Source organism: Sphaeramia orbicularis, chromosome 6 (genome assembly GCF_902148855.1).
Source record: "Sphaeramia orbicularis chromosome 6, fSphaOr1.1, whole genome shotgun sequence".
In the NCBI taxonomy this organism is placed as follows: domain Eukaryota; kingdom Metazoa; phylum Chordata; class Actinopteri; order Kurtiformes; family Apogonidae; genus Sphaeramia; species Sphaeramia orbicularis.
In genome coordinates, this window is record NC_043962.1 from 23,778,710 (window position 1) to 23,785,510 (window position 6,801).

Below are 6,801 nucleotides of genomic sequence, written 5' to 3' on the forward strand. Positions count from 1 at the left end.
TCACCTTGTCAAAGCAGTCAGGCTGGATTTGCTTAAGGAGAATTTACTGGGTTGTTGATCCTCCAGAGACAGTGCCTTGTTCACCTCCTACAGCCCTGTGTAGCTGCTGTCAGATATGGATCTGTGCGGAACTACAGGCCAAAGGTTGAAGAGGAAAGACACTGTCCATTATTTTTGCATTTACAAGAGGTTGTAAAATAAAATATCCACTCTTAGTTGAAGTTTTTTTTTTTTTTCCAGATGTTAGGGATGCACCGATACCACTTTTTTCCAGACCGAGTACAAGTACTTTGAGTACTTGCCGATACCGAGTACTTAATAATTCCATTCCAGTTGTTAGTTCCTTTTGTGCTTTGTTGTCGTTGTCATTAGTCTGACTGGAACAAAGTGCTGCTACTGACATTTAATGTGTTGGAATGAGCATTTCTCAATTAATCCACCAGGGGGCGCTGCTCTGAATTAACCATACTGGACAAATACCATGAAGAAGAGGAAAGTTTTTTGAGAAGAAGAAGAAGAAAGTCAGTAATAACAAACATGGAGACGACAGAGGCAACGCTAATGTGATACTAATAGTGATGTGATGTTCACAAACGAATCGAATCTTTTGAGCGGCTCTTTGAAATGAACGATGGGAACCGAGTCTTTGTAAAGAGCCGTTCATTTTTTTTTTTTTTTTTTAAGGAGGGAGTGTCTGATTGCCTGTCAATATACCAACATACTGTTCTTGTTCTGAGAATTGCACTATAGTTCAGGTATTTAAGTAATTGCATCGATTAATCACTGTTGTGTTTTGTGCAATTTTTTCTGTATGTTTACACACATTTATTGTTCTTGTTTGGGGAGAATACAATGTTATTTCATAGGAAAATGTTTTATTTTCTTCTTCATTTTTAGGCTACAGACTAGTCCACATAATGTACTGTGATGTTTTTTGTCCAATTCCATCATTTGTCTAATGTCACCTCTCATGTCATGTATTTAGCCCACACATTTTAACTAACTATTCTTTTTTACGGTAAGATAATATTTACTGCCGCGCCAATTAAACACCTTTAAAATGTAATGTCAATCATCACATGTAGTCTATTTAGTCATTAAAACATTGATGTTTCAAAATAATGCAAAAAAACCTAAAAGAGCCAGTCTTTTGAACGGCTCTTTTCAGTGAACGGCTCCTGATTGAACGGCTCCCTTCAAAGAACCAAAAGTCCCATCACTAGATAATAATATTGCAGCGTTTCCGTTGGTAAGGTTTAAAAGCTTAGCTTCAGCAGGTAGAGAAAAGAGAAATGAGCGATAAGTTTCGTTTTCACTTCTGCTGGCGGCGGTCCACACCGCTCCGTACCCCTCTCCGTCTGGGTAAGCATCCACCAGCACCTGGAAAATGGATAGAATGTACGCAGAGGACGGACAGAACACTGCATCTGTATCTGTCTGTGTCTGTAACGTTACTTGCAGTCAGCGTTACTTTTATCACCGTCGTTTATTCTGAAAAATCTCCACACATTATTCCACTGCCACGTACCTGCTGCACTGAACTGTGAATGTCACTCGGCTGTAAGTGGTATTGGTGCAGTGTATCGGATTACTTTTACGAGTATGAATATGAGTACACACACTGAGTATCGGAGCCGATACCCAATACTCGTATTGGAATCGGTGCATCCCTACCAGATATATTTATTAATTTTGAAATTTAGAGTATTAAGAAACATAAACAGACAGAGGGAAAGAAAAAGAGAATATATATATATATATATATATATATATATATATATATATATATATATATATATATATATATATATATATATATATATGTAATTTGATTGTAAATATTCTTTATTAAACATTAAAAAAAGAAGCAAAATCTCATGTAAAGTTAGGGCAAAAAACTATATTTTAATAATGGAAAATTACTGTATTTTTATGATATGGTTATTTTCTATTAATTAACAGTATTTTTTTTTTTCGGCACCCCTGCTGCCGGAATAATACCTTTTTTACAGTTTTTTTTTCTTTTTTTTTTTTACAGTGTACGTAAAACAGAATTTAATGCCCATTTCACAGTCATATTGGCAACAATGTGTGACTCCTAGAATTTAGGAAAAAGTATTTATTTACTGCAATGCCTTGATTCCTACCGTTCCAAGTCACTTCCCACTGGGGACTGCAAAGTTACAGATAATTAGTTCCTAATTTCAATATAAATTGTTGGGTTGGATCAGGTGGAACTGAGTTGACTAACGTTACTTTCTTTGTAGCTTGGATATTTCCCAGACGCATTTAAACACAATAGAGCCAACAAGTTTATGGCAACATTACTAAAGACCTACTGTATCAAATTTAATACCTGTTAAAGACTTTTTAAGGTATTAAATGCAGATTTGTAAATTAAAGACTTTTTAAGACTCTCTGAACTCCATGAAAGGCTGCACACATTTACACACAGCGCAGCAGCAGTAACATCATTAACACTAGATCAGTCAGGATATGGCAGATGTTTTGGGGATACATGGAGAGATTGTGAGTCAGAGGTGTGTGTACGCAGCTGACACCAGTGTTCTCAACAAGTTAATCACATCCAACTAAACTCAAAAAAACAAAAGTAAACCTCTAGTTCTCTTCTTGATTTTTGGCCAAGTGGTCTTTTTGTAGGCCTGATCCAGAGGCTATCTCCTCCTACACTAATTGTAATTGTAGGCACTTATATATGAGAAGAATACATGTGGAGGGAAACTATTAAATCAATGTTTTATTTTTCTTAGTCAGATGCATTTGACCAAAAAAAGTCTGTATAAAGAGCTCTCCAGTGTCTTTTGGATCATTAGACTAGTGCACATATTCACAGTCTAATATCAGGCAGATAGTTTAGATACTAAAAGTGAATCTCTTTCAACTCTACTGAAGGAACTGATCTCTTTAAATACATTTAAAGTCATTCTAAATCAGTGGGAAAAGGTGTTTCTAATTGATTGTTCAATGTTCTGCTTTGAGATGCTTTTAAGGAACATTGTTGCTATACTTTTAATGCCTTTAAAATTATTGATGGTGTTTTGTATATATGTTCTTAGTTTAGTGCACTGGTTCCCAACCTTTTTTGGCTCATGACCCCATTTTAACATCACAAATTTCTGGTGACCCCAGACATTCAAAACGGAGACTTTTTTTTGTTGTTGCAAAAATTAAATTGTTTTTGATCACGTAATAGTTTACTATACTATGTTGCAAATAAATGTCCCTCCCCCCGTTTTGAACAAATCACACCCTGCACACACAGACACAAATACACACAGTGGCCTAAACAGTTTGTTAGCCATCCTAAAATAAATAATTTGGTTAATTTTGTTGTCAATGTAGCTCTTAAGTTTGTTAAAAGAGAATACGAGCTTGCCCTCTTGTTAATGTTGCACTTCATGTGGATTTTTTTTGTTATTTTAATGCAGAATGTGAACCGACAGAACTGTGATTTGATTTTTGTTGTTTGTTCAAAACTACCTTTAACAGAAAAGTGCAAAACTAACTTTTAAAATACATTTAGTCAGATTTTATTTTCTATTTGATTTATAGCAGCAGAATTATATTATTCCTGTTTTTCTATATTCTATTGTCTCCAAAAATTTGGGGAAAAATGTACAAAAATTCATAATAAATGCATTTAAGAGGTTTTCTTTCTTCCCCTAACCAAAAAAAACAAACCGAAAATGTACCGAACCGAAAATTTTGTGTACCGTTACAGGTCTAGTATTTACAGTCAGTCCAACTTGTATTTACAAGGCTGCAATGAATAACTGAACAATTACTCAATTTTGAATCAGTAAATACATACCAGCCATAATGAACATTTAAAAGGTAAACAGTACCACAGTGCTTCAGTTTCACCTTCAGAGTTTGTCATGTCTTTTATGGGTTGGGATTGTCTCTGTCAACTCACCATATATTTTTTATTAGTAAGGTTTTTTTTTCATTTTTATCAATTACTAGAAATTTCAGGCGACATCATTTGAATTCCAGGTGACCCCACAGTTGAAAAACACTGGTTTAGTGATTTATGTATGGTTTTAGAAATGACTTCGATTGTGTTTTATGTATATTTTTATTTGACTGTGATTTCTATATTGTGTAACTTCTGCTGCTGCTATCTTGGCCAGAAGGGCATCCCATTTTTGGGACTTCTTTTCTCTCTTAATGTGACCAGTTAATCTCTTACATATTAGTAACTCCCCCAAAAAATTTCATCCCAGTCTGTAAAGTTTTACACCCCCCCACCACCACCACCACCATCTTCAGGGTGCCCGTCAGCTGAGTGCAGAAAATCCATTTTTCAGTGGAAAATCATGCATTTGTTGGTTAGTTCTGTCATATTTGGCAGTGATCTGTACCTTTGAAGGACTGTTCTTACTAAAGGACGCTGAGTGGCTGGAATCTCATTCAGTTAAGGGCCAATAACTTCCTCCCATTCATCTGCAGGACCACCTTTTCTCTTCAAAGGGCCCCCAGGGTGCTTCACCTTCTTCTCTTCACTACTCTTGGGTGTTTTGCCTTTAGGATAACTTGGCATATTTACACTGAAAATGTGTCACCGTTCTCTGAAAAAGAAATCTGGTACCTGCTGAAGTGCAGAAAAGGGAGGGTACCAGATGGGTAATCTAGGATCAAATGTTCTCCAGTGAAATCAGCCTTGAGTGCAGATCTGTGAAATAAGACTAGGCAAGAAAGACATCAGCAAAAACCTGGGATTTGACCCATTTTTCAGTGTCAAATGACCTTGACCTTGTCTAAAATCATGTGACCTTGACCTGTACATGATTTGAGACCTTCATAAACGACAGTAGCATCCCCCAAAACCTCTAATATGACATTTGCATGAGCAAATATGGCAGAACTAACCCACAAATGCAGGATTTTCCACTGAAAAATGGGTTTTCTGCACTCAGCTGACAGGCACCCTGAAGATGGTGGTGGGGTGGGGTGGGGGTCTAAAACTTTACAGATTGGGCTGAAATTTTGGGGGGGGGGGGTGTTACTCATATATAAGAGATTAACTGGTCAAATTAAGAGATTGATCAGAAAAGAAGTCCCAAAAATGGGACGCCCTATTGGCCAGGACACTCTTGAAAAAGCTATTTTTAATTTCAATGAGCCTTTTCCTTGTTAAATAAAGGTTAAATTAAAAAAAAAAATTGTACAGTGTCCTGGAGATAAACAGTAATGAATAACGAGAAAAAATGGCTGAATTCAAGTCAGAAAATGTGTCCCAGCAGTACCAACTGTGACACTACCTGTTGGTTTGTTTGAATTAAATAGAGCAGAACTTGCCAGTCGTGTCTTATTCTTCCACTGCCTGTAATGATTGTGTGATGTGTAGTGCCAGTGTGTGGACACACTGTGGTTAAAACGGTCTCTGCGTGGTAAATGACAATCAACCCTCCAATGCAATAGTTGCAGAACAGTTAATGAATACACCTGTTTTGCCCGAGAGCTTAACTACAGTGACACAAACTCCTAATGATGGTGCATGAGAAGAGCAGCAAATACACAGAGAAAGAGCAAATTAGACAAGGACGGAGTGTGGAGTGGGTTGACAGATAAGAGTGGAACAGGATAAAAATGGAAGAATAATCTATTTGAGAAAGAAAATTACTACTCACCAAGTCTGGCTTTACCTTTTTGTGGATAATCAAATTTTTTACTTTGCATACAGTGATAAGGACAGTCAGCCTTAATAGACGTTTTATTACAAACTTTGTCAAACTATATTGGATATTCAGGACACATCAGTTGTAATGTCCCGACGATGTGTAACAAATGTGTATTTATTCAGTATGCGCTCACAGATAGCAGTTTCGTATGCTAAAGTTTGTGTCCACTTAAGTAAGACGTTTTGAGAAAGATGATTTGGATGCAAATTTAAAAAAAAAAAAAAATCACCCTTTAGACGCTTTATTTTGATCTTTACTTTAATGTCACTGTATACATTGGGGGAAAGAGAGTCTTTAAAGTTTTTATTTCATATGCCACCTAAATTGAGGTGCGATGCAGACCAATAAATTGATTCATGAGCGGAGTGACACATACAATTCAAAGTGAACTTCTCTGCAGTGACATTTAATGTTCCCTTTCCCATGTGGCTTGGAGAAAACAGTAATGATAAGGGCACTTTTAATTATTTCTGCTGCTGTTTCCCCCCCATCCGTTGCTCTTCTTCTTCTTCAAATAAAATGATAACGGTTCCCCCAATGGCGATCCTGTGTTTATAGTGTGCCGGAGCAACAATGTAATGAGCAAGATTTGTTTTATTGCTTCCTTCATCCTCTCTGTTCTGTCATTTCGCGGTGCTCAAGTTCCTTCGTGCATGTGTCCTTCACCTTGACAGGAACATCTCTGTAAACCTGTTTCTTTGAAAAAGTGTCCAGTAAAATTTCAAGTCTTTTGCAAACAGAGCAAACGGTTCCAGAAACTGCTGCTATGGGTTGCAGTCCACCACTTTTGCTTTGTTATTGACGTTTTTTTTTGTTTGTTTGTTTGTTCGTTTGTTTTTTAAAAGGAGATTCGGGCAGTCTATCCCCATTAATATTTTTTGCTTGACCGATTGAAGAGACAGCCTAAAGCGATGAAAGTCACTCAGGGATTTGAAACGTGGTCACTCAGCAAGTTGGATACGGAGTTATGCACAAAGTGGAAGTCAAAGACCGTCTCCCTATGGAACTGCTTCTATGCCCTGAACCCACACAAGGCCTTTATCATGCTCTTCGATTGTTTATCTAGTTCAACCAGTACTTTTTTTTTTTAATCATT